This window comes from Mobula hypostoma, chromosome 12, assembly GCF_963921235.1.
Source record: "Mobula hypostoma chromosome 12, sMobHyp1.1, whole genome shotgun sequence".
Taxonomy (NCBI): domain Eukaryota; kingdom Metazoa; phylum Chordata; class Chondrichthyes; order Myliobatiformes; family Myliobatidae; genus Mobula; species Mobula hypostoma.
Genome location: NC_086108.1, coordinates 101,130,359 through 101,157,989, shown reverse-complemented (window position 1 = coordinate 101,157,989; position 27,631 = coordinate 101,130,359). Strand labels below are relative to the sequence as shown.

General features: G+C 44.0%; 1 protein-coding gene across 1 annotated transcript in view; it reads left to right on the top strand.

The window, feature by feature from the left end:
• Nucleotides 1–1,710: 1,710 nt before the first annotated feature.
• LOC134355255 (calcium-activated chloride channel regulator 1-like) overlaps nt 1,711–27,631 on the top strand; it is a 96,995-nt gene continuing 71,074 nt past the window's right edge. Inside the window, exon 1 of the mRNA XM_063065050.1 lies at nt 1,711–1,782. The gene's annotated coding sequence lies outside the window, so the exon portion shown is untranslated. The remainder of the gene's footprint in view (nt 1,783–27,631) is intronic.

Here is a 27,631-nt window from a genome sequence, read left to right as displayed (position 1 = left end):
AACCTCCAAGAACTCTAACATGATTTCCATTTGCAGAAGTTGACTTATTTTATCATTTGTCTCCAAGTACCCCAAAACCTCATCCTTAGTAATAGACTCCAAAACTTTCCCAACAACTGAGGTTAGGCTAACTGGCCTATAATTTCCTTTACTTAGCCTTCCTCCATCCTTAAAGAGTGGAGTGACCCCTATCATCCAACCGTCCAAACTTCTATCCATGTTACACACACAAACTGCTGGAGGAACATCTATGGGCGTGCTGTAGTGTCTTTGCTGCACATGTTGATTGTACTCTTTGCATAGATGCTGCCTGACCTGCTGAGTTCCTCCAGCAGTTTGTGTGTGTTGCTTAGATTTCTAGCATCTGCAAATTTTACTCGTTTCTATCCATGTTCGAATCATTCATGTAATTTTATCGGCTCTTATCTTGTTAAGCAGCCTCTTGTGCAACACCTTGTAAAGGCCCTCTGAACATAAATGTAAACAACATCCACTGACTTTCTTTAGTCTATCCTGCTTGCTATTTCCTTAAAGAAATCCAATAAATTTGTCAGGCAAAGTTTGTTAAGCAAAGTTTGTTAAGCCTATTTTATCATGTGCCTCCAAGTACCCCAAGACTTCATCTTCTATAAGTGACTCCAACATTGTCCTGACCACTGAGTTTAGGTTAACCGGATAATAATTTCCTTTCTTCGGCCTCCCTCCCTACTTGAAGAGTGGTGTATCCTTTGCAATTTTCCAGTCCTCCAGAACTATACCACAATTGAGTGATACTTGAAAGATCATTACTAACTCTCCACAATCTCCCCAGCCACCTGTTTCAGAACCCTGGGGTTTAGTCCAACTGATGCAGGTGACTTATCTAACTTCAGCCCTTTCAGTTTCCTAAGCACCTCCTTCCTAATAATAGCAATTGCACTCACCTCTGCCCCCTGACACTCTTGAAGGACTATCTTCCAGGAAGTAGAGGCAAATCTGGTCCTTTTTGTACATTGCCTCTTTGTTGATGCTTCACTGAAGTCTGTTTTCCAGGTGCGCCTCTAGATACTTATAGGTCCTCACCACATCCATGTCCTCACCATCAATAGTGACTAGGAGCAGTGCAGACTTAGTCTTTCTAAAGTCCTCTCTTTTGCTTTTATTGTGTTTTTGAAGTCCTTTGTCAGCTATGGTTGCATCATCCTGCAGACATCCCACCCTGCAAAAACTCATTTCAGAGAGGTAGCACCATCAACTTGAGGGAGACTCCCGGAATTTCCGGGAGAGGTGGGATGTCTGATCCTGTCTTTAGAATCCTTCGTCTTTGGGATATACCCAACCTGCCTCTTCCAGATTTCTTCCAGAAACTCCAGCTAATGCTGTTCTGTTGTCATCTCTGCTAGAGTCTCTTATCCAATCATCTTTGACCAGTCTCTATAATTCCATTTACTCAACTGTAATATTGCCTTTCCCTCTCAAATTGTAAGGTGAATATTATAATAGGGTGATTATTATTGTGTTGCCCTTAAGGCACTTATATGACTTTGTTGGGTCTACGTTTTAAATGATTTGTTTGTAACTACTTTCTAGTTAAAGTAAAAGGTTTATAATTAAGTTACAGTATAATAAAGACAAATTCATTGTCTATGGTATAGCGCGGCATGTGATGACGTCACCTCCGGTTTCGCCGCGTCTTGTGTATAACCTCCGGTTCGGGAAGGTGTGAAGGCGGGTTCCGTGCGTGCAGCGTGATTGTGGGGAGCTCCGTCTCTACCCACAAAGAAACATTATAGAAGTAACGCCGTAAGTTCATAAGAATGTATGTGAAGTAAAAATATTAACGCGGTTTCTGTTAAGGAGGTGCCGGCTTTTCAATTTCAAACGCGGGATGGGCTCGGGCCCGGAGGTAGTTTGACGCGACCCCCTCGCCCGCTACTCGGGGCGGCTGGAGACTCGCTAAAAGGAGAGAGCGTGCCTGGTCTCCAGAATGAAACAGACGTTGTATATGTTTGTATTTTTTTATCAGCAGTTTTCACCATACGATGTTAATAAGGAAGAGTGAACACTAAATGGTTAATCTTACTACGACTCTGTCTTCATTGGCTCCGGTTTAACTTGGTGTTTAGTCAGAGTTTCAACACACTGCACGAGAACACTACAATTATCATATAATGACGACTGTCTCCTAATGGTTCCTTTTAGCTCAATCTGTCTAATCAATTCTGATTCATTACTTAGCACCCAATCCAGAATAGCATTTTCCCTTGTGGCCCCAACCATAAGCTGATCTAAAAAGCAATCTCTTGGGCATCCAACACCAACTTCAATTTCCCAATATACATGCATGTTGAAATCCCTCATGACTATTGTAACATTAGCGTTTTGACTTGCATTTTCTATCTCCCATTGTAATTTGTAGCCCATATCTTGGCTACTGTTCTAAGACTTGTATATAACTCCCATCATGGTATTTTTATGTTTGCAGCTTCTTAACTCTACCCACAAGGATTCTCCATCTTTCAATCTTCTTTCTAAGGCTTTGATTTAATTCTTTACAGAACCAACCCTCCCCCTCTGCCTACCTGCCTGTCCTTTCAATAGACTGTGTATCATAGAGTCAGAGAAGTACAGCACACAAACAGGTGTTTCAGACCATCTAGTGCGTGCCAAAAAGCACTTAAACTGCCTACTCCCAACAACCTGCGCTGGTAACATAGCCCTCCAGTTGCCTACTAACTATGTACCTATCCAGACTTCCCTTAAACTTTGAAATCAAGCTCACATGGATCAACATGCTGGCAGCTCATTCCACACTCTCATGAGCCTCTGTGTGAAGAAGTTTTCCATCATGTTCCCCTTAAACTTTTCACCTTTCACCCTTAATTCATGACTTCTAGTTGGAGTCCCATCCAACCTCAGTGGAAAAAGCCTGCTTGCATTTACCCTATCTGTACCCCTCATCATTTTGTATACCTCTATCAAATCTCTTCTCAATCTTCTACTTTCTAAAGAATATTCAATCTTTCCTTATAACTCAGGCCCTTCAGACTTGGCATCATCCTTGTAAATTTTCTGTGTATTCTTTCAAACTTGTTTACATCTTTCCTGTAGGTAGGTGACCAAAACTGCATACTATACTTCAGATTTGTCCTCACCATCTTATACAACTTCAAAATAACATCTCATCTTCTGTACTCAGTGCATTGATTTATGAAGGCCAATGTGCCGAAAGCTTTCCTTAGGACATTATCTACCTGTGACTCCACTTTCAACGAACTACATACCTGTATTCCCAGATCCCTTTGTTCTACCACACTCCTCAGTGTCCTACAGTTCACTGTGTAAACCCTACCCTGGTTGGTCCTACTGAAGTGCAACTCCTCACACTTGACTGCAAGAAACTCCATCTGCCATTTTTCAGCCCATTTTTCGAGTTGATGCAGATCCTTTTCAAGCCATGATATCTTTCCTCGCTGTCCACTACACCCTCAATCTTGGAGTCACCTGCAAATTTGTTGATCCAGTTAACCACATTATAATCCAGATCATTCATATGGATGACAAACACCAAAGTACCTAGCACCAATCCCTGTGGCACACCACTAGTTATAGGCCTCCAGTCAGAGAGGCAAATCTCTATTCCACTCTCCAGCTTCTCTCACAGAGCCAATGTGTAATCTAATTTACTACCTCATCCTGAATGTCGAGCGACTGAACTTTCCTGACCAGCCTCCCATGCCGGGACCTTGTCAAATGCCATGCTAAGTTCTATGTAGACAACATCCACTCCCTTGCCTTCATCCACCCTCCTGGTAACATCCTCTTAAAACTCTATAGGATTGGTTATACATGACCAGCTATGCACAAAGGAATAGAATGGAAGTGCTGGAAATGGACAAAGATACCACAAAGTTTTTCATCTGATTGGTGGTTCCACTAATCTCTCAGAGCATCCATGGGAGGATAATGGAAATGCTAGGAAAGTTTAAAAGAAATTCAAAGCCAGGATATGAAGGTCAGGAATTATTCCTCAATGGAATTGGCAAGTTTTAATCCATTCAATTGAATTCTGTCCCACTATTTCACTGAAAGTCAAGCTTGGAAAGTCAAACTTGGATAATTTGCACAAATGTCTGCAGTTCTTCTAGTCCCCCTGATCTCCCTGAAACCTATTGTGTCACAAGGGAGACTCACAAACTCCATACTTCATAAGCATTTCTGTTTTTCTATCTGTTAGAATACATTGGATCCAACCACTTCGACTCATCATGGATTCTTCTGACATACAGTTCAGCAAAATGTGTTCTGCCCTTTTAAAAATCACTATATTAATGCAGTTTGTTGTTATCATTGTAAGAAAGTTTTCAGCCATTAATTAATAATGTCTAGAAATTGCAGTGTTATCATTTTGTTGTTGACTTAACTTACGAAATTCCCGTCATGAAGAACTATTGTGCATCATCATTGGCTTTTTCCTGTTTTTGAAGTTAGGATTTGGCCTTTGACCAAGAATGGGTGATACCAAACCATTCAATATTGTGATGGAATAAATGCAGGGAGATTGTTATTGTGAAGGAGGTTGGGAAATCAGTACCAGCACTTGTGGACCTGAGAGATAGGCATTACAGACAGACAAGTAATACCTCAAGGGATCTAGTTACAGGACAGGGAATAGTGAAGGAGACTGAGGAGAAAGGGAAGAAGCTGTCCTATCCTGCCCACTTCCCAGGTCAACACTGCCATTTTAAAGTCAAGTTGTCCAGTAACGTGAATCCCCAGAATGCTGGAGTCAATACTATCCTACAATTGCCAGAAGTAGAATTGCCACAGTAATAGTTCCACCTTGTGTGAACCTGACATGGAACTTGTGTTGGGATTGTAAGGTTAACTCATAACATGAAGAGTAGAGTTGTATTTTCAGAGTAATATGCGTGATCCTAAAATGGTTGTTAAAATGTTTTGCAACTGATTTTAACTTGTATCTTGCATAAATAAGTCACTGGAATTATACTACAGAAGTCTTTATTATTCTTCCAACCAAAATATATTTAATCAGATTGGAGTTGTTCACAAATTTTAAGTTGCATTTCCATTTTCATGAGTCCAGACTGGTTATGCTTGTTCTGATTATTACAACATCATCCTTCTCCCCTTTTGCTAATCAAAACTTTTATCTTCAAAGTTGTTTTGTTGCTTATTTTGTGGGAAGTTTTCATTCCAATCACTGCTCTGTTTTTAATCTATTATCATCGTGGTTTAAAAATACAAATAATTTGCATTTGCTGCTTTACATTTTTCCAGCCTTTTGTAGATTCTTCAAAGCACAAACTTCTGTGTTGTCTTCTATTTGTTATATTTTAATTAAATTGTAATCAGCTTTTTAAGACCATAAGATGTGGGAGCAGAATTAGGCAATTTGGCCCATAGAGTCTGCTCCGCCATTCCATCATGGCTGATTTATAATCCCTCTTAATCCCATTCTCCTGCCTTTTCCCCATAACCTTTGATATCCTAATTATTCAAAAACCAATGAACCTCCATCTTAAATATACCCAATTACTTAGCTTGCACAACAGTCTGTGGCAATGAATTCTGCAGATTCACCTCCTTCTGTCTAAAGAAAATTGTCCTTACCTCTGTAATAAATGGATGTCCCTATATTCTGAGGCTATGCACTCTGGTCCTAGACTTGCCACCATCAGAAACATCCTTTCTACATCCAGTCTACCTAGGCCTACCAATATTTGATAGGTTTTAATGAGATCCTCCTTCTTCTAAGCTCCATTGAGTACTGGCCTATTGCTATAAAATGCTCCTCATATGTTAACCCTTTCATTCTTGGGATCATTCTTGTTAACTGTCCAGTATGTGGACAGGCTGACTAGGGGGAATCCCAGACTAGATCTAGTACTAGGTAATGAACTGGGTCGGGTCACAGATCTCTCAGTGGGTGAGCATCTGGGGGACAGTGACCACCGCTCCCTGGCCTTCAGCATTCTCATGGAAAAGGATAAAATCAGAGAGGACAGGACAATTTTTAATTGGGGAAGGGCAAATTATGAGGCTATAAGGTTAGAACTTGCGGGTGTGATTTGGGAGGATGTTTTTGCAGGGAAATTTACTATGGACATGTGGTCGATGTTTAGAGATCTCTTGCAGGATGTTAGGGATAAATTTGTCCTGGTGAAGAAGATAAAGAATGGTAGGGTGAAGGAACCATGGATGACAAGTGAGGTGGAAAATCTAGTCAGGTGGAAGAAGGCAGCATACATGAGGTTTAGGAAGCAGGGATCAGATGGGTCTAGTGAGGAATATAGGGAAGCAAGAAAGGAGCTCAAGAAGGGGCTGAGAAGAACAAGAAGGGGGCATAAGAAGACCTTGGCGAGTAGGGTAAAGGAAAACCCCAAGGCATTCTTCAATTATGTGAAGAAAAAAAGGATGACAGGAGTGAAGGTAGGACCGATTAGAGAAAAGGGTGGAAAGATGTGCCTGGAGGCTGTAGAAGTGAGCGAGGTCCTCAATGAATACTTCTCTTCGGTATTCACCAATGAGAGGGAACTTCATGATGGTGAGGACAATATGAGTGAGGTTGATGTTCTGGAGCATGTTGATATTAGGGGAGAGGAGGTGTTGGAGTTGTTAAAATACATTAGGATGGATAAGTCCCTGGGGCCTGATGGAATATTCCTCAGGCTGCTTCACGAGGCGAGGGAAGAGATTGCTGAGCCTCTGGCTAGGATCTTTATGTCCTCGTTGTCCACGAGAATGGTACTGGAGGATTGGAAGGAGGCGAATGTTGCCCCCTTGTTCAAAAAAGGTAGTAGGGATAGTCCGGGTAATTATAGACTAGTGAGCCTTATGTCTGTGGTGAGAAATCTGTTGGAAAAGATTCTTAGAGATAGGATCTCTGGGCATTTAGAGAATCATGGTCTATTCAGGAACAGTCAGCATGGCTTTGTGAAGGGTAGATCGTGTCTAACAAGCCTGATAAGAGTTCTTTGAGGAGGTGACCAGGCATATAGATGAGGGTAGTGCAGTGGATGTGATCTATATGGATTTTAGTAAGGCATTTGACAAGGTTCCACACGGTAGGCTTATTCAGAAAGTCAGAAGGCATGGGATCCAGGGAAGTTTGGCCAGGTGGATTCAGAATTGGCTTGCCTGCAGAAGGCAGAGGGTGGTGGTGGAGGGAGTACATTCAGATTGGAGGATTGTGACTAGTGGTGTCCCACAAGGATCTGTTCTGGGACCTCTACTTTTCGTGATTTTTATTAATGACCTGGATGTGGGGGTAGAAGGGTGGGTTGGCAAGTTTGCAGACGACACAAAGGTTGGTGGTGTTGTAGATAGTGTAGAGGATTGTCAAAGATTGCAGAGAGACATTGATAGGATGCAGAAGTGGGCTGAGAAGTGGCAGATGGAGTTCAACCTGGAGAAGTGTGAGGTGGTACACTTGGAAGGACAAACTCCAAGGCAGAGTACAAAGTAAATGGCAGGATACTTGGTAGTGTGGAGGAGCAGAGGGATCTGGGGGAACATGTCCACAGATCCCTGAAAGTTGCTTCACAGGTGGATAGGGTAGTTAAGAAAGCTTATGGGGTGTTAGCTTTCATAAGTCGAGGGATAGAGTTTAAGAGTCGCGATGTAATGATGCAGCTCTATAAAACTCTGGTTAGGCCGCACTTGGAATACTGTGTCCAGTTCTGGTCGCCTCACTATAGAAAGGATCTGGAAGCATTGGGAAAGGTACAGAGGAGATTTACCAGGATGCTGCCTGGTTTAGAGAGTATGCATTACGATCAGAGATTAAGGGATACTCTTTACTCTTTGGAGAGAAGGAGGGATGAGAGGAGACATGATAGAGGTGTACAAGATAATAAGAGGAATAGATAGAGTGGATAGCCAGCACCTCTTCCCCAGGGCACCACTGCTCCATACAAGAGGACATGGCTTTAAGGTAAGGGGTGGGAAGTTCAAGGGCGATATTAGAGGAAGGCTTTTTACTCGGAGAGTGGTTGGTGCGTGGAATGCACTGCCCGAGTCGGTGGTGGAGGCAGGTACACTAGTGAAGTTTAAGAGACTACCAGACAGATATATGGAGGAATTTAAGGTGGGGGCTTATATGGTAGGCAGGGTTTGAGGGTCGGCACAACATTATGGGCCAAAGGGCCTGTACTGTGCCTTACTATTCTATGTTCTATGTTGTAACTTTCTCTGGACCCTCTCCTCTTTTCTTAGATAAGGGGCCTAACACTGCTCACGATACTCCGTGAAGTCTGACCAATGCCTTATAAAACCTTAGCATTACATCCTTTATTTTGTACTCTAGTCTCTCAAAATGAATGCTAACATTGCATTTGCCTTCCTTACCACCAACTCAACCTGCAAGTTAACCTTTAAGAATACTACACAAAGACTTTTGGCTCTTTGCACCTCTTCCCTACACCAAATTCCAATTGCCACTTCCTTGCCCATTCTCGCTAAGTCCTTCTGCAGAAACTGCATCCTCAACACTACCTGTCCCTCCACCTATCTTTGTATCATCTACAAACTTGGCCACAAAGCCATCAATTCCTTCAACTGAATTTTTGACATATAACATGAAATGGAGCAGCCCCAACGCTGACCCTCGAGCAACACCACTAATCACTGGCAGCCAAGCAGAAAAGGTTGCCTTTGTTCCTACTCTTTGCCTCCTGCCAACCAGCCGCTGTTCTATCCATGCTAAAATCCTTCCTGTAATACCATGGTCTCAGAGCTTGTTAAGCAGCTTCACGTGTGGCACATTGTCAAAGGCCTTCTAAAATTACAGATAAACAATATCTACTTACTCTCCTTTGTCTATCCCACCTGTTATTCTCTCAAAGAATTCCAACATATTTGTTCAATGAGATTTTCCCTCGAAACCATGGTGACTTTGGCCTCTTTTATGATATACCTCCAAGTACTCTGAAGCTTCATTCTTAACTATAGACTGCTACATTTTTCCAACCACTCAAGTCAGGCCAACTCGTTCCCTCCCTTCTTAAAGAGCAGAGTGACATCTGCAATTTTCCAGTGCTCCGGAACCATTCCAGAATATATTGATTCTTGAACGATCATACTAATGCCTCCACAATCTCTTCAGCAACCTCTTTCAGAACCCTGGGGTGTATGCCATCTGGGCCAGGTGACTTATCTACCTTCAGACTTTTCAGCTTCCCCAGTTGCTTCTCCTTAGTACGGATGGAGAACCTCTTATCCAAAATGCTTGGGGCAGGAAGTGTTTTGGATTTTGGAATATATAATTCGATAGTTTCAGATCACCATTATTTCCTACTCTGAATTTATGTGCTACTGGTAGGTAGTCTTTGTCTTATACTTGTCCATCACACGTAGGTACTTAGCAGCAAAAATTATTACATACCATTAATATAATGAAATTATAATGAGTGCAGAGTAAAAAAAGCAGCTCAGCAGCATCGGAAGAATCCTAGAATCAGCTGTTGTACCTCAGCAAACTATGAAAGGCTTTCAGTCTCCACCTACAATGTTGTGTTTTGATTAAAAGCTTACAGTACACTGTATTTGTATTTCACTTTGTTTCAAGGTTTTATGTAAGGTATAAAATCAATCAGCATTGCAGATGTTCTAGTGCTAGGTTTTGATCAGTAACCCTCCAGGCATTTCTGGAGGCCAAGTTTTAACATATATTTAAGGCAGAGATTGATAAATTCTTGATTGGTCAGGGCATGAAGGGAAATGGGGAGAAGGCAGGAGCTTGGGTCTGAGAGGAAAATTCAATCAGTCATGATGAAATGGCAAAGCAGACTCGATGGGCCAAATGGCCTAATTCTGCTCCTATATCTTCTGGTCTTATGAGTGCTTTGCTGGTTGTTCCAAAAACTGAATGGTTGTAGGGAAGTAACTGTTCTTGAACTCAGTGGCGGTGGAACCTCTTCAGGCTTCTGTTTCTCCTGTCTGATAGTAACTCTGAGAAGTGGCATGGACCAGGTGGGGAAGTGAAAGAAAATACAGAAATGCATAAAGAGGAAGATAATAACTGAGGAAAAGTATCGGGTGTTATAGTCATAAAGGCAGACGATTTGGATCGGGTTCTTAATGAATTGCTTTTGTTGCTATCTTTTAATATAGACTGCAATATTAGTGTTGTGATTTATGAGAAATTCTTGAAAAATATTCAATTGGATAAGACCAGTGAGAAAGGAAGGGTTAAAATGCGTAAACCACAAGGCTATTTCATATACCCAGATGCAAAAACAAAAACAAGAAATGAATTTGAAAAGATTCTAATCATCTTTTTTCAATCAACCCTGGCCACAAGGGTAATGCTTGAGCATAAGAAATTTGTTATTGTTGTACCATAGTTTAAAAAGACAGGACAGGATAAAGTCAGTAAATGTAGTTGAATTAGTGTAACTTCAGGGTGGAAATATTTGAATCACTCCTGAGGGACACCATAAACCTTCATCCAGAAAAACTCAGAATAATCAAAGCTTGGATTTTCAGAGGGCAGTTTATGTCTAAAGAGTTGATTCTTTGAGGAGATTACAAGAGGGTTGATGTGGGCAGTGTGTTTGGTACAACTCGCTTTGAGATCAGCAAGTGTTTAGACAAGCTCTCTTAACAGAGTCAGGTGAATTTAGTAAAGAGCAATGATACAAAGAAGAATGCAGACTTCGTACAAAATTGTAATGATTAATGGGGACTTTATCACAGGAAGATTGCGACCACTAAGTTTCCACATCACTTTGTGCTTGGTTCCTCGTTGTTGTTGTACAGATTCAGATTTTTTTGCCAATGTACATCGGATCAACCAACAAAACCTAGCAACGTGATGGGCAGCGGCAAGTGTCATTACACATTATGGCACCAACACAGCAAGCCCACAATGCTTAGCAGAACACAATGAAACAAAACACAACAAACAACAAAACAACAACAGAAACACAAGCCCGGTTCCTAAGCACATCCACATCCTCCAACCCCAGGACTGGCCATCTTCAGCCTCCAGCAGACCTGTGGTTTCACAGAGATTTGTCTTTAGCTTCACCAGAAGACTCACAAACTCAGGACTCCGCAGACTTCTAAACTTCTGATCAAAGTTCAACATTCAGAATTTACGATCGGAATTTAAATGTAGAAAGCATGATAAAGAAGTTTACCAATAACTTAAAAGTTGGTCATGAGGAAGTAAACTTTTAACATTCAGTATCAATGGCTGACCCATTGGACATCAATCTGAAGACCAGTATGATTTGGAAAGATTGGGTACAGGGCCGAAATGTGGTGGTGGGGTCCAGGCCCAGAGCATATCAATGTGATATAGTCTATGCCCTAGAACTAGGAATGGCCCAATGTTTGGATGATTTAAATGCTAGGCAAGGTGGATTGAAAACACAGGGTGTTGGGACAAGAGGCAAGGGTCAGGCCACTTCTGCACACTGTTTTGTGATATTTAGTTGGCTCTGCACTGAGCTGAGCCTGAGGCTGTGGTCTGCTGAGCTGCTCCAGGCTTCATGTCTATGGAACCACTTTTGTTCTGAATGTCACTTTGCTTACTTCTATTGTTTGTATGATTTATTTGTTTTTCTCTCTACACATTGGGTGTTTGATGGTCTTTTTTTATGGATTCTTTTAGAATTCTTTGTTTTGTGGCTACCTGCAAGAAGGTGAATCTCAAAGCTGTATATTGTATACATACTTTGATTATAAATGTACGTTTGTGCTATGAACTTTGAATTCTCAATTTATTGCGGAACATTACCATCAGAGTACATATACATCGCAAGTAGAACTTGAGACATATATGTTTCCCTTAAAAAGAAATCTCTCTCATGTGGTTGCACTCAAGATTCTGGCTGTCCACAATGAATGGCCTTTTCTTCTTCACTTTAAGTTACCTTTTGTTCCTGTGCTTTCTAGTTCCTTTTTCCCTGAAAAAGTCAGAATTTGACCTTGGCCTTACGCACGCGCGCGCGTGCGCGCGCGCGCACACACACACACACACACACACACACACACACACACAAAACTCTACATCCTGAACTCCTAAGTCACCTATTTCTAAGCCCTCAGTCTGAACACAGTTTACCCCCAGCTCAATACCCTTCTCCTTCCCTAGACACCTCAGCACCCTTATCGCTATGTTAAGCCGAACTAGGACCCTTCATCAGGACATCTGTGTTCAAAGTTTCATGACATGTTAGTGAAAATAAACCTGAACTGATAGGATTGCCCTGAGTGCCAGTATGGATTCGATGAATGGCCTCCTATGTCACATAGGAAATTGTTTGCAGACTAATAGCAGGTTTGAGCTAGAGGGTCGCGGTCGATATTGTTAATGCTACTCAGTTATAAAGTTGAATCCAGGACAGACTTTGAGATGTGAAGTCCAGGATCAACTGAATTCTGACAGAAATATTCAGTCCCCTATGGGTTCAAATTTCATACACAAGGAGCCAGATACTAAAATCCTGTCCGGAGTCTAAAAGGAGTACCAGATTCTACTGCTAATATTTTTATATGTTAGATATACTTATTTAATTTTTATACATATACTGTAGTTCTTGTAATTTATAATTTATGGATTGCACTGTACTGCTCAGCATTATTCGACAGGAAGGTGGGACAAAAGATAACATCCAGTGTAGACTCAGTAAAGCTTGAAATGTCTTCAGATCAGTGGCTAACATACAGGGAACAACCAAATACAGCATCCACACCAAGGTGAATTTGTACCAGAGCTGTGTTCTGTCCACACTCTTGTATGGGCTAGAATGCAGTGCAGTGGATGTGATCTATATGGATTTTAGTAAGGCATTTGACAAGGTTCCACACTGTAGGCTTATTCAGAAAGTCAGAAGGCATGGGATCCAGGGAAGTTTGGCCAGGTGGATTCAGAATTGGCTTGCCTGCAGAAGGCAGAGGGTCGTAGTGGAGGGAGTACATTCAGATTGGAGGATTGTGACTAGTGGTGCCCCACAAGGATCTGTTCTGAGACCTCTACTTTTCGTGATTTTTATTAACGACCTGGATGTGGGGCTAGAAGGGTGGTTGGCAAGTTTGCAGACGACACCAAGGTTGGTGGTGTTGTAGATAGTGTAGAGGATTGTCGAAGATTACAGAGAGACATTGATAGGATGCAGAATTGGGCTGAGAAGTGGCAGATGGAGTTCAACCCGGAGAAGTGTGAGGTGGTACACTTTGGAAGGACAAACTCCAAGGCAGAGTACAAAGTAAATGGCAGGATACTTAGTAGTGTGGAGGAGCAGAGGTATCTCGGGGTACATGTCCACAGATCCCTGAAAGTTGCCTCACAGGTGGATAGGGTAGTTAAGAAAGCTTATGGGGTGTTAGCTTTCATAAGTCGAGGGATAGACTTTAAGAGTCGCGATGTAATGATGTAGCTCTATAAAACTCTGATTAGGCCACACTTGGAGTACTGTGTCCAGTTCTGGTCACCTCACTATAGGAAGGATGTGGAAGCATTGGAAAGGGTACAGAGGAGATTTACCAGGATGCTGCCTGGTTTAGAAAGTATGCATTATGATCAGAGATTAAGGGAGCTAGGGCTTTACTCTTTGGAGAGGAGGAGGATGAGAGGAGACATGATAGAGGTGTACAAGATAATAAGAGGAATAGATAGAGTGGATAGCCAGCGCCTCTTCCCTAGGGCACCACTGCTCAATACAAAAGGACATGGTTTTAAGGTAAGGGGTGGGAAGTTCAAGGGGGATATTAGAGGAAGGTTTTTACTCAGAGAGTGGTTGGTGCGTGGAATGCACTGCCTGAGTCGGTGGTGGAGGCAGATACACTAGTGAAGTTTAAGAGACTACTAGACAGGTATATGGAGGAATCTAAGGTGGGGGCTTATATGGGAAGCAGGGTTTGAGGGTCGACACTACATTGTGGGCCGAAGGACCTGTACTGTGCTGTACTATTCTATGTTCTATAACAGACAGTGACCGTGCCAAACTTTCATCATTCCACACCAAGCTTTTGGAAAGCATCAAGTTGGATAAGTCAACGGGACCGGATGGGATGTACCCCTGGCTACTGTGGGAAGCGAGAGAGGAGATTGCTGAGCCTCTGGCGATGATCTTTGCATCATCAATGAGGACGGGAGAGGTCCCAGAGGAGTTGAGGGTTGCAAATGTTGTTCCCCTATTCAATAAAGGGAGTAGGGATGGCCCTGGAAATTATAGACCAGTGAGTCTTACTTCAGTGGTTTGTAAGTTGGTGGAGAAGATCCTAAGAGGCAGGATTTATGAGCATTTGGAGAGGCATAACATGATTAAGAATAGTCAGCATGGCTTTGTCAAAGGAAAGTCATGCCTTTCGAGCCTGATTGAATTTTTTGAGGATGTGACTAAACACATTGATGAAGGTAGAGTCGTAGGTGTAGTGTATATGGATTTTAGCAAGGCATTTGATAAGGTACCCCATTCAAGGCTTATTGAGAAAGTAAGGAGGCATAGGATCCAAGGGGATATTGCTTTGTGGATCCAGAACTGGCTTGCCCACAGAAGGCAAAGAATGGTGGTAGATGGGTCGTATTCTGCATGGAGGTCGGTGACCAGTGGTGTGCCTCAGGGATCTGTTCTGGGACCCCTATTCTTCGTGATTTTTATTAAATGACCTGGATGAAGAAGTGGAGGGATAGATTAGTAAATTTGCTGATGACACATAGGTTCGAGGTGTTGTGGATAGTGTGGGGGGGCTGTCACAGGTTACAGTGGGACATTGATAGGATGTGAAACTGGGCTGAGAAGTGGCAGATGGAGTTCAACCCAGAGAAGTGTGAGGTGGTTCATTTTGGTAGGTCAAATATGATGGCAGAATATAGCATAATGATAAGACTCTTGGCAGTGTGGAGGATCAGAGGGATTTTGGGGTCCGAGTCCATAGGACACTCAAAGCTGCCATGCAGGTTGACTCTGTGGTTAAGGAGACATACGGTGCATTGGCCTTCATCAATTGTGGGATTATGTTTAAGAGCCGAGAGGTAATGTTGCAGCTGGATAGGACCCTGGTCAGACTCCACTTGGAGTACTGTGCTCAATTCTGGTCGCCTCACTACAGGAAGGATGTGGAAATCATAGAAAGGATACAGAGGAGATTTACAAGGACGTTGGCCTGGATTGGGGAGCAGTGAACTCAGCTTTTTCTGTTTGGAGTGACGGAGGGTAAGAGGTGACCTGATAGAAGAGTACAAGATAATGAGAGGCTTTGATCTGGTGGATAGTCAGAGGCTTTTTCCCAGGGCTGAAATGGCTAGCACGCGAGGGCATAGTCTTAAGGTGCTTGGAAGTAGGTACAGAGGAGATGTCAGGGGCTAGATTTTACATGGATAGTGGTGAGTGCGTGGAATGGGCTGTCAGTGGCGGTGGTGGAGGCGGAAACAATAGGGTCTTTTAAGAGACTCCTGGATGGCTACATGGAGCTTAGAAAAATAAAGGGCTATGGGTAAGCCTAGGTAGTTTAAGGTAAGGACATGTTTGGCACAGCTTTGTAGGCTGAAGGGCCTGTATTGTTCTGTATTTCTTCTATGTTCTATGTTCTATCCTCTCCACTATCAGGTCTGGCACGCTGGTTCCCATCCCCCTTGCAACTTTAGTTTAAACCACGCCATGTAGTACTGCAGACCTTCCCACTGGATATTAGTTCCCTTGCAGTTCAGGTGCAAACCATCTCATCTGTACAGGTCTCACCTTCCTTGGAAGAGAGTCCAGAAAGCTTATACCCTCCCTACTACACCAATTACTTAGCCATGTGCTAAACGTTCCATTTCTGGCCTCACTAGCGTGTTGTATGCATAGCAGTTCTGAGATCACAACCCTGGGGGTCATGCTCTATTACTTAGCATCTAACTCCCTGTACTTACTTCGCAAAACCTCATCACTCTTCCTACCTGTGTCATTGGTATCTACATGGACCACGACTTCTGGCTTTTCACCCTCCCACTTAAAAATACCGAAGATTTGATCCAATATGTCCCGGAACCTGGCACCCAAGAGGCAACATACCGTCTGGGAATCTTATTCTCATACACAATCCTTCTTTCTGTTTCCCCTAACTAATGAATCCCCTATCACAACAGCTCACCTCCTGTCCCCACTTTCCTTCTGAGTCACAGAGCCAGACTCAGTGCCAAAGACCTAACCACTGTGACTTCCCTCTGCTGGGGGGTCATTCCCCCCCCAACAGTACCCAAAGTGATCTACCTGTTGTTGAGGGGGATGACCACAGGGGTACTCTGCACGGGCTGTTTAACCCCTTTCCCCTTCCCTGACTGTCGCCCAGTTTCACATGTCCTGCACCTTGGGTGTAACTACCTCTCTATATGTTCTGTCTATCAACCCCTCAATCTGCCGAATGATCCAGAGTTATCCAATTCCAGCTCAACTACTTAACGCAGTTTGTTAGAAGCTGCATCTGGTTGTCCTTCTCTCGTGTAGTCATCAGGGGCACGTGAGGTCTTCCTCCCTTCCCACATCTCACAAGAGGAGCATTCAACTATCCTGCCTGGCTTCCTACTGTTCTAACTGAGCAGATATAAGGAAGCAAAAACAATAAGTAAACTGAAGGGGAAAAATCTAGCTAGAGCTTTTCACTTTCTCTCACAAGCATCTCCTCGCTAAAGCCTCAAATCCAACAATAGCCGCTCCATTTGCCCCTGCCTTAGTTTAATGTATTCTTGCCAATCAATCCAGATCGCTGATTAGCTATTGCTCAAAGCACCGAACTGCCATGAGTTGATGCCTTATGTACACAGTTGGCAAACCTGAGTGAGCTACGTGTTCTCACGCTTTGGATTTCTGATTGGCCACTGTTCACTGCACTCCTTCAAGCTTATTGATGCCTTTAAATGATGTAGTGACCAGAACTGCACACAATAATTTAAAGTTGGCCTCATAAGCACCTTGTACAACTTCAACCTTGTACAAGATCCCAAATCCTGTACTCATTGCCCAGATTTTTGAAGGCCAATATGCCAAAATCTCTCTTTATGACCTTATCTACATGTGATGCCAATTTCAAGGAATTATAGATCTGTATTCCCAGCTCCATCTGTTCCATGACACACCTTACAGCCACTGTGTAAGTCTTGCTCTGGTCTGTCTTCCCACAGTGCAACACCTCACACTTGTCTTCATTTTGTAGTCCATTTTTTCAGCTGGTCCAGAATCAGAACCCAATCTTTGTGTAATCTGCAAATTGACTGATCCATTTTAACAAAAGTTGTCTTTATGTCTTTCTCGCAATTCCTCCGTCTCCGCCGCATCTGCTCTCAGGATGAGGCTTTTCATTCTAGGATGAGGGAGATGTCTTCATTTTTTAAAGAAAGGGGCTTCCCTTCCTCCACTATCAACTCTGCTCTTAAACGCATCTCCCCCATTTCACGTACATCTGCTCTTACTCCATCCTCCCACCACCCCACTAGGAATAGGGTTCCCCTGGTCCTCACCTACCACCCCACCAGCCTCCGGGTCCAACATATTATTCTCCGTAACTTCCGCCACCTCCAACGGGATCCCACCACTAAGCACATCTTTCCCTCCCCCCCTCTCTCTGCATTCTGCAGGGATTGCTCCCTACACAACTCCCTTGTCCATTCGTCCCCCCCATCCCTCCCCACTGATCTCCCTCCTGGCACTTATCCATGTCAGCGGAACAAGTGCTACACATGCCCTTACACTTCCTGCCTTACCACCATTCAGGGCCCCAAACAGTCCTTCCAGGTGAGGCATCACTTCACCTGTGAGTCGACTGGGGTGATATACTGCGTCCGGTGCTCCCGATGTGGCCTTTTATATATTGGTGAGACCCGACGCAGACTGGGAGACCGCTTTGCTGAACATCTACGCTCTGTCCGCCAGAGAAAGCAGGATCTCCCAGTGGCCACACATTTTAATTCCACATCCCATTCCCATTCTGACATGTCTATCCACGGCCTCCTCTACTGTAAAGATGAAGCCACACTCAGGTTGGAGGAACAACACCTTATATTCCGTCTGGGTAGCCTCCAACCTGATGGCATGAACATCGACTTCTCTAACTTCCGCTAAGGCCCCACCTCCCCCTCGTACCCCATCTGTTACTCATTTTTATGCACACATTCTTTCTCTCACTCTCCTTTTTCTCCCTCTGTCCCTCTGAATATACCTCTTGCCCATCCTCTGGGTCACCCCCCCCCTTGTCTTTCTTCCCGGACCTCCTGTCCCATGATCCTCTCGTATCCCCTTTTGCCTATCACCTGTCCAGCTCTCGGCTCTATCCCTCCCCCTTCTGTCTTCTCCTATCATTTTGCATCTCCCCCTTCCCCTCCAGCTTTCAAATCCCTTACTCACTCTTCCTTCAGTTAGTCCTGACGAAGGGTCTCGGCCTGAAACGTCGACTGCTCCTCTTCCTATAGATGCTGCTTGGCCTGCTGCGTTCACCAGCAACTTTGATGTATGTTGTCTTTATGTGCTGCTATTGTGACTCCCATCTCCCCTTCCCCCACCACCACTCTGCAACCTCGTCTCCCTCCCACTGTCAGCTCCTGGGCCCTCAGAGGCTCCATCTTCCTCTGACCCCAACCGTCCCCTTTCCACTGACACCCGAGGCCTCCTCCCTCCCCCCTCCAATCCCAGCTCTCATCCGCGCCGGGTCTTTACCATCCCCTCTGACCTTCAACTGTCTGAGGCGGAATGCTGTGTCCTCAGTAAGGGCCTCACCTTTGTCCCTCTTCGCCCACACCTCAGTGGGTTCCACGTTCACCATGATGTGGATCTCTTTTTTCCACCGTCTCCATCTCCGATCCTACTTCTTCGGCAAGGACTCTTCCACCCCCACCGATGACCCCTTCACCTGTCTTCAACCCTCCTCCTCTTCATGGATGCCCCGCTCTGGTCTTCTGTCTGCTCTGGATCTCTTTATCGCTAGCTGCTGATGGGACAACAACCGTCTCGACTTCACCGCACCTTGTTCCCATTCCAACCTTACTCCTTCCGAACGCTCTGCTCTCCACTCCTTCCGCACTAATCCTAACCTGACTATTAAACCCGCCGATATGGGGGGTGTTGTTGTAGTCTGGCGTACTGACCTCTATCTTGCCGAGGCACAGTGACAACTCTTATTTACCCCTCGATCGTGACCCCACTAAAGAGCACCAGGCCATTGTTTCCCACACCATCACTGACTTTATCCGCTCAGGGGATCGCCCATCCACTGCCACCAACCTTATAGTTCCCACACCTTGAACTTCCCGTTTCTACCTCCTACCCAAGATCCACAGACCTGCCTGTCCTGGCAGACCTATTGTCTCAGCTTGCTCCTGCCCCACCGAACTCGTTTCTGCATACCTCGACATGGTTTTATCCTCTCTTGTTCAATCCCTTCCTACCTATGTTCGTGACACTTCTCACGCTCTTAAACTTTTCGATGATTTTAAGTTCCCTGGTCCCCACCACTTTATTTTCATCATGGATGTCCAGTCCCTATATACTTCTATCCCCCATCAGGAAGGTCTCAAAGCTCTCCGCTTCTTTTTGGATTCCAGACCTAACCGTTTCCCCTCTACCACCACTCTGCTCCATCTTGCGGATTTAGACCTTACTCTTAATAATTTCTCCTTTGGCTCCTCCCACTTCCTCCAGACTAAAGGTGTAGCTATGGGCACCCGTATGGGTTCTAGCTATGCCTGTCTTTTTGTTGGCTTTGTGGATCAATCTATGTTCCAAACCTATTCTGGTATCTGTCCCCCACTTTTCCTTCACTACATCGATGACTGCATTGGCGCTGCTTCCTGCACGCATGCTGAGCTCGTTGACTTCATTAACTTTGCCTCCAACTTTCACCCTGCCCTCAAGTTTACGTGGTCCATTTCTGACACCTCCCTCCCCTTTCTAGATCTTTCTGTCTCTGTCTCTGGAGACAGCTTATCTACTGATGTCTACTATAAGCCTACTGACTCTCAAAGCTATCTGGACTATTCCTCTTCTCACCCTGTCTCTTGCAAAAATGCCATCCCCTTCTCGCAATTCCTCCGTCTCTGCCACATCTGCTCTCAGGATGAGGCTTTTCATTCCAGGACGAGGGAGATGTCCTCCTTTTTTAAAGAAAGGGGCTTCCCTTCCTCCACCATCAATTCTGCTCTCAAATGCATCTCCCCCATTTCACGCACATCTGCTCTCACTTCATCCCCCTGTCACCCCACTAGGAATAGGGTTCCCCGGTCCTCACCTACCACCCCACCAGTCTCCGGGTCCAACATATAATTCTCCGTAATTTCCGCCACCTCCAACGGGATCCCACCACTAAGCACATCTTTCTCTCTCCCCCCCCCCCCCACTTTCCGTAGGGATTGCTCCCTACGCGACTCCCTTGTCCATTCGTCCTCCCCATCCCTCCCCACTGATCTCCCTCCTGGCACTTATCCTTGTAAGCGGAACAAATGCTACACATGCCCTTACACTTCCTCCCTTACCACCATTCTGGGCCCCTGACAGTCCTTTCAGGTGAGGCGACGCTTCGCCTGTGAGTTGGCTGGGGTGATATACTGCGTCCGGTGCTCCCAATGTGGCCTTCTATACATTGGCGAGACCCGACGCAGACTGGAAGATCGTTTTGCTGAACACCTACGCTCTGTCCACCAGAGAAAGCAGGATCTCCCAGTGGCCACACATTTTAATTCCACATCCCATTCCCATTCTGATATGTCTATCCACGGCCTCCTCTACTGTAAAGATGAAGCCACACTCAGGTTGGAGGAACAACACCTTATATTCCATCTGGGTAGCCTCCAACCTGATGGCATGAACATTGACTTCTCTAACTACCGCTAATTCCCCACCTCCCCCTCGCACCCCATTCATTATTTATTTATACACACACATTCTTTCTCTCTCTCTCTCCTTTTTCTCCCTCTGTCCCTCTAACTATACCCCTTGCCCATCCTCTGGGCTTCCCCCCTCCCCCTATCTTTCTCCCTGGGCCTCCTGTCCCATGATCCCCTCATATCCCCTTTGCCAATCACCTGTCCAGCTCTTGGCTCCATCCCTCCCCCTCCTGTCTTCTCCTATCATTTTGGATCTCCCCCTCCCCCTCCCACTTTCAAATCTTTTACTAACTGTTCCTTCAGTTAGTCCTGACGAAGGGTCTCGGCCTGAAACGTCGACTGTACCTCTTCCTAGAGATGCTGCCTGGCCTGCTGCGTTCACGAGCAACTTTGATGTGTGTTGCTTGATCACCCAGATTGTTGATATAGATGACAAGGAACATTGAAGCCAGCAGCACACCAAAAGTCACACGCCTCCATTGACATCGACATCCATTTACTACCACTCTCTGGCTTGCCCTATTAAGCCAATGCTGAATCCAGTTGGCTGCTTCATCCTGAATGCCAAGTGGCTTAACATTCTTGACCAAAATCCCATGCAGGACTTGTCAAAGGCCTTGCTAATGTCCATGTAGACAACATCCACTGCTTCTTCTTCATCATACTTCTTGGTAAACTCCTTGAAAAACTCTATAAGATTGGTTAGGTTTGACCTAATATGCACAAAGCCATGTTGACTATCACTAATCAGGTCATGTCTTGCCAAATACTTATAGAACATAACACAAAGAAGAGTGCAGCACAGGAATAGCTTACAGTGTTGTGCCAAACCAGCTAAAAAGCAAATCAAAAACACCCAAACGTTACTCCACCCCCCACCTACACCATTTCCATATCCCTCCATCCATGTGACTATCCAAACCTCTCTTAAAATCCTCTAATGTATTTGCCCCTACCACCACACCAGGCTGTGCCTTCTAGCCATCCATGACTCTGAGTAAAATACCTCACATCGCCCTTATACCTACCCCCTTTCACTTTCAATGCATGCTCTCTGACATTCGACATTTCTATACTGGAAAACATATATCCTCTATTTTTCTATCTATGTCTCTCATAATCTTGTAAACCTCTATCAAATCTCCCCTCTGCCTCTGACGCTGCAGAAAAAACAACCCAAGTTTATCCAGCCTCTCGTGATAGCGCATGCCTTCTAAATTAGGCAGCATCCCAGTAAACCTCTTCTGCACCCTCTCCAAAGCCTCAACATCATTCCTATAGTGGGGCAACCAGAACTGTATGCAGTTCTCCAGATGAGGCCTAACCAGAGTTTTATAAAGTTGCAATATAACCTCTTGACTTTTGAATTCATTGCCTTGACTAATAAAAGCAAGCACTTCAAAAGCCTTCTTAACCACCTTATTGACCTTTGCAGCCACATTCAAGAAACTAGAAACTTGGACCCTAAAATCTCTCTGCTCAACAACGTTGTTAAGGATCTTACCCTTAATAGTGTACTGTCTCCTTGCATTTGCCCTTCCAAAGTACAACATCTCATGTTTACTTGGGTTAAACTCCAACTGCTATCTGCAACTGATCTATATCGTGCTGTATTCTTTGTTAGTCTTCTACATGTAGCCCCCCTGGCCACCCTCAGGGTCGCTCGGCTCGTTGTCGTCAAGGGAAACAGCCTCGGCCCCGCCAAACTGGGGAATTCGTTTGTGTGGATGCTGTGTGAGGTACCCCACCCCGCCCAAATAACAGACAATACACCAGATACAATTAAATGATATACAGTTTATAGATATTACTGGAACTATATATTTAAAAGAGAATAAAATATAAAAGGAAAATAAAAGGCGCCACACTTACCGAAGTTCAATCTCTTCGTGCACAAAAACCGTTGGAGCTCAAGGACCTTCTTCACCCTGCGACCCCTTCGGACCACCTCGACCGGCCGCCTGGGACCAACAACGGTGGTCAACCAGACACTCCACACGAGCACGAGTCCGTCTCCGTTTCCTCGCCGAATGTCCCACTCGGGGTCTGACCCCGTTAGCGGACTCACAGCACCTCGTCCATCCTCTGTCTCGCTCTCCCGCCTTCTCTCCCAAAACCTCTCGCATACAGTATCTTCAAATACACCAAAACTATAACAACTATCCCAATTGGTTAATAACGTATTTCTTATCACCCTCTAAACCACAATAAGCTGCTAGCGCAAACTTTCTCAGCGCTTAACACAACAAAGCCGCATTCCCCAGATTAACATAACAAAGACGCCATTTTAATTAGCCTCCGCAGTAACATAAAAATCGAAACTCCCTTACATACACTATCCACAACTTCACCAATTTTGGTATCAGCCACAAACATACAAGTCCACCCATCTACATTTTCATTCAAGTCAGTTATATCATGAACAGCAGACCTCCAAAAACAGATCCCTGTGGAACACAACTAATTACAGACCTCCAGCTCAAATAAGTCCCTTCAACCACTACCCTCTGTCTTCTTTCTTATATATCCTGTCCTTGAGAATATCTTCCAACAATTTACCTTCTACTGATATCAGGCTCGCAGGCCTATAACTTTCACCTTATTCTTAAGAGACTTTCTTAAACAACAGTATTAGCTATCCCCCAATCGTCCAGCATCTTACCAGTGGCTAAGGATGTCTTAAATATCTCTGCCAGGGCCCCAGGAATTTCTGTATTAACCTCCCACTAGGTCTGAGGGGCATCTTGTCGGGCCCTGAGAATTTATCCACCCTGATTCATCTTCTCCTCTAATCCAGATACAGTCCAGGACCTCACTGCTCTTTTGCTTCAGTTCTATAATCTGAATATGTCTCCCAGGGATTGGCTAACAGACAGAAAATGAAGAAGAGGCATAAAATGGAGTTAGGAGGCTGTGACTAGTGTGCTGTCATAGAGATCAGTGCTGGTACTGTATCTCTTTCAGTGATTTAGATCAGGGAACCAGGTGTAATATACCCAAGTTTGCTCCTGATAAAAAGCCAGCTAAGAATGTGGTTTATGCCAAGAGGCCAAGAGGACTGAGAGAAATACAGACAGAATTTAGATGCCTGAGAGAAATATAGACAGAATTTAGATGCCTAGCCAAAGGGTAGTAAATTTGTTGGATTTGTTGCCACATGCAGCTGTAGAGGCCAATTCGTTGGGTGTATCTAAGGCAGAGATTGATAGGTTCTTGATTGGCCACAGCATCAAAGGTTACGGGGAGAAGGCTGGGAACTGGGGCTGAGGAGGAGAAAAAAAAGGATCAGCCATGATTGAATGGCGGAGCAGATGCAATGAGCCAGATGGCCAAATTCTGCGCCTGTCTTATGGTCTTATGGCAGATGAAATACAGTATAAGGTGGAAAGTGTAGTCATCCATTTTGGTGCAGAAAGCAGACAGAAGGGGCATCTTTTAAATGATGAGACAGTGAAATATGTTATTATTCAGAGACCTGGGTTCACAGTACCCAAGCTATTGAAAATTAATGTGCGGCTGAAGCAAGCAAATAACAAGGCAAACAATATTTTGTCCTTATGCAAAAAAATTTCAGTTCTTTATTACAATTATGTTAGGTAATTGGTTTCTTATTGCCACAGGTACTGAGTAAAAAGCTTTGCACACCATCTACAGTCAGTGGTTCCTTTATTAATGCCAATGTCTAAACAGCCTATCATGTGCCAGCAACTCAATGCATAAAAGCATGCAGAGATGGTCAAGAGGTTCAGTTTTGTTCAGACCAAATGTCAGAATGGGGAAGAAATGTGATCTAATTGAGAATGATTGATAGTTGTGTTGCTGTTCATTTTCGTGCCTCGTGACACATCGCGGGGCATTTTTCCCTTTTCATAGCATTTGACTGCTCTTTATGAGGTCGAGTTGCTAGCTCGATGCTCAACCCAGCTTAAAGAAGATGGGCTACAGCAGCAGAAGACCTAGAACATACATACAGTTACCACTGTGGAAGGTACAGGTAGGACCTAACAAATAAAGTGTGCACTGTGGGTGGAGCATTATGTACAGGTCTGGTCTCGCTACTTAAGGAAGGATAAATGAAGTAAAGGACATGGAATCCAGGAACACAGGAACAATTCCTGGAATGAGCAATAAACCACTGAGCAGAGGGTAACTGATCTGGAAGTATATTGTGTAGAATTTAGAATAATGTGTGGTGATCACTGAAGAATTACGATCTATTCATAGGAATGGTATTTCCTCTTTCTAACTTGACAGAGGTGTATAAAATGATAAGAGGCCAGATCGGGATAACAGAGGCTTTTCCCCAATGTAGAAATGAACAACATGAAAGGGCATAAATGTTAAGAGATTGGAAGAAAGTATAAGGGGGCGGGATGTCAGAAGTAAGATCTTTATACAGACAGTGGTGAGTGCATGGAGCACGCTGCCAGGGGTGGTGGTGGAGGCAGATACATTCGGGCCATTTAGGAGACTCTTAGATAGGCACATGGATGAAAGAAAAATGGAAGGCTATGTAGGAGGGAAGGGTTAGATTGATCTTAGAGTAGGTTAATTGGTCATCACAGCATCATGGGCTGAAGGGCCTGTACTGTGCTGTAATATTCTATGTTCTAAGATCTATATAGAACCAAGATTAATTCTCAAGATAAGGTAAATTGGAATATTGGTAAATTCATTTATTATTGTCACATATACTGAGGAACAGTGAAAACTTGCCTTGGATACTGTTCAGGCAGATAATTTCATAGGTGCCATGTTAACGGAGGTGTTAGCACGACGCTATTAAAGCTCAGGATGCTGAAGCTCAGACTTCAATCCCGATGTGCTCTGTAAGGAGTTCTCCAAGTGCTCAGGTTTCCTCTTACAGTCCAAAGATATACCGGCTAGTAGGCAATTGGTCATTGTCCTATGATTAGGTTAGGGTTAAATTGGTGGGTTGCTGGTGGCACAGCTTGAAAAGCCAGAAGGGCCTATTCCACGCTGTATCCCTAAATAAATAAAAATTATAACAGTGCTTTGAGATTATACAAGATAGAACAACAACAAAGTGCAAAATAAAGTGTTACAGTTACAGAGAAAGTGTAGTGCAGGTGGACAATAGAGTGTGGTGTCTATTTTATAGAAAGAAGCTAGACCTGTCTAAGAAAAGGGAACCAGATTTTGTGTGACAGGATTAGGTTTAGAAAAGGTTAAAAAAAAATAGGATCTTGTGGCTATCCAGCAGTATGAGATAAGTCCAATAAGACAGGAACCAGATTTTGCAAGGAGGTTTTGCAAAGGAAATAAACTAACTTCTGTCTGCCTTTGCTTCAACCTCGTCCTCTAATTTTCTGAGTCCAAATTTACAATTTTATTTTTCTTTCTCTATCCTGAATCTTTGCTCAGCTCTGTTCCACTCTGACCAATAAATGTAAACATTCTCCAGAGATACTTCTGTGACACTGTGCTTCCATCGTCTGCGTGAGTCTAGGGAAGACACCCTTCAGCCCCGCCAAACGTGGGAGATTAACATGCAAGCCCCCCAAATCCCCTCGTTTGTGTGGATGCTGCGTGATGTGTTACCTTGTTACAAGTAAGTACAACGAAATAACAGACAGTATACCGCATACAATTAAAAGATTTAGTTTTACAATTCTTAATTTGACTAAAGGGTTAAGAACGGAAAAACAAAAAAAGAAGAAAAAGGACCCAGTTTAATGAAACAATCTAATGTGCACAAGTTGGAGCTCACGGCTTCCCCTTTGCCGATCTTCTTTCGATCTCCCCGGACTTCAGCGAATCACGGCCCCGCTCCGGATCGACTCCCACGATCTCTTCCCTCCAGCATCTTCTCTCCTCTCCTCCAACAAAGCCCCAAGCCCAACCTTAATGTCCTTCACCGGAGAAACCTCCCCTAAATCTAGCCATCCTAATTGAATGGGATACAATTCTCCCATCTCTTATCTTCAACAGTAACCCAAACAAGCAACGTACACAGAACAGAACAGCATACCAGAGAAAAAAATATGAACCATCTGAACCAGAGCATTACGTTACCAATGCTGCAGAGTTCATGTTGGTTCTAGCCCTGCTGAGTTACAAGTGAACAGGTCTCAACTTCCCCAGAACAGGCACCAATGCCCCAAGTATCTGCAACCTTCAGACATACATCAGTCATCTAGCATGTATTCAGGTGTACTATCTGTTGTGTACTTAATATATCAATAATATTGTAAATAAATTGTTTAATTAAGCACTCTTTATTGTCTATAACAGTTCAATAATGGTTATATGTACAAAGTATATGAATGGCAAACGTCATTACACCACCTTGGTTAAAGTGAAAACAAAGTTAGACTTGCATTCCGGACTCTCTGTCCTTTCCATTCCAGTTAGTTTGATGTCTTGTAGCTACAATATATAGCAGAGGTGACGAGGAAGTTTTAAATGAACCTGAGACATACCCCTGCCTGTTGAGGTGCAACAAGACATTCCAGTTGGAAAAAAAAAGGCAACAAGAAATGGTTGAGTGAAAAAACAGCACAGTACATGCCTCTTTGGGAAAGAACAGACTCAAAAAGGCAGAAAACAGAAGAATTCACAGGTTCATAAACAGTGAGTACCGGGTGATAATAATCATAAAAAAAGAGTAGAAACGTTTGGCTACATTGGAAAGATTGACGTGTTTGATCACAACAGCTAACTGGATATTGTATATGGAGTAAATTGTGCAGTATTTTAAAGCAAATGGAACGGCCTGTGAGAAGTGGGTGCCAATTTTGCCGAGTGCATTTGATTTAAAGGCATACGGTTTGCTTAGAAGTTTGACTGTTTCAACCAAAGCAGCTG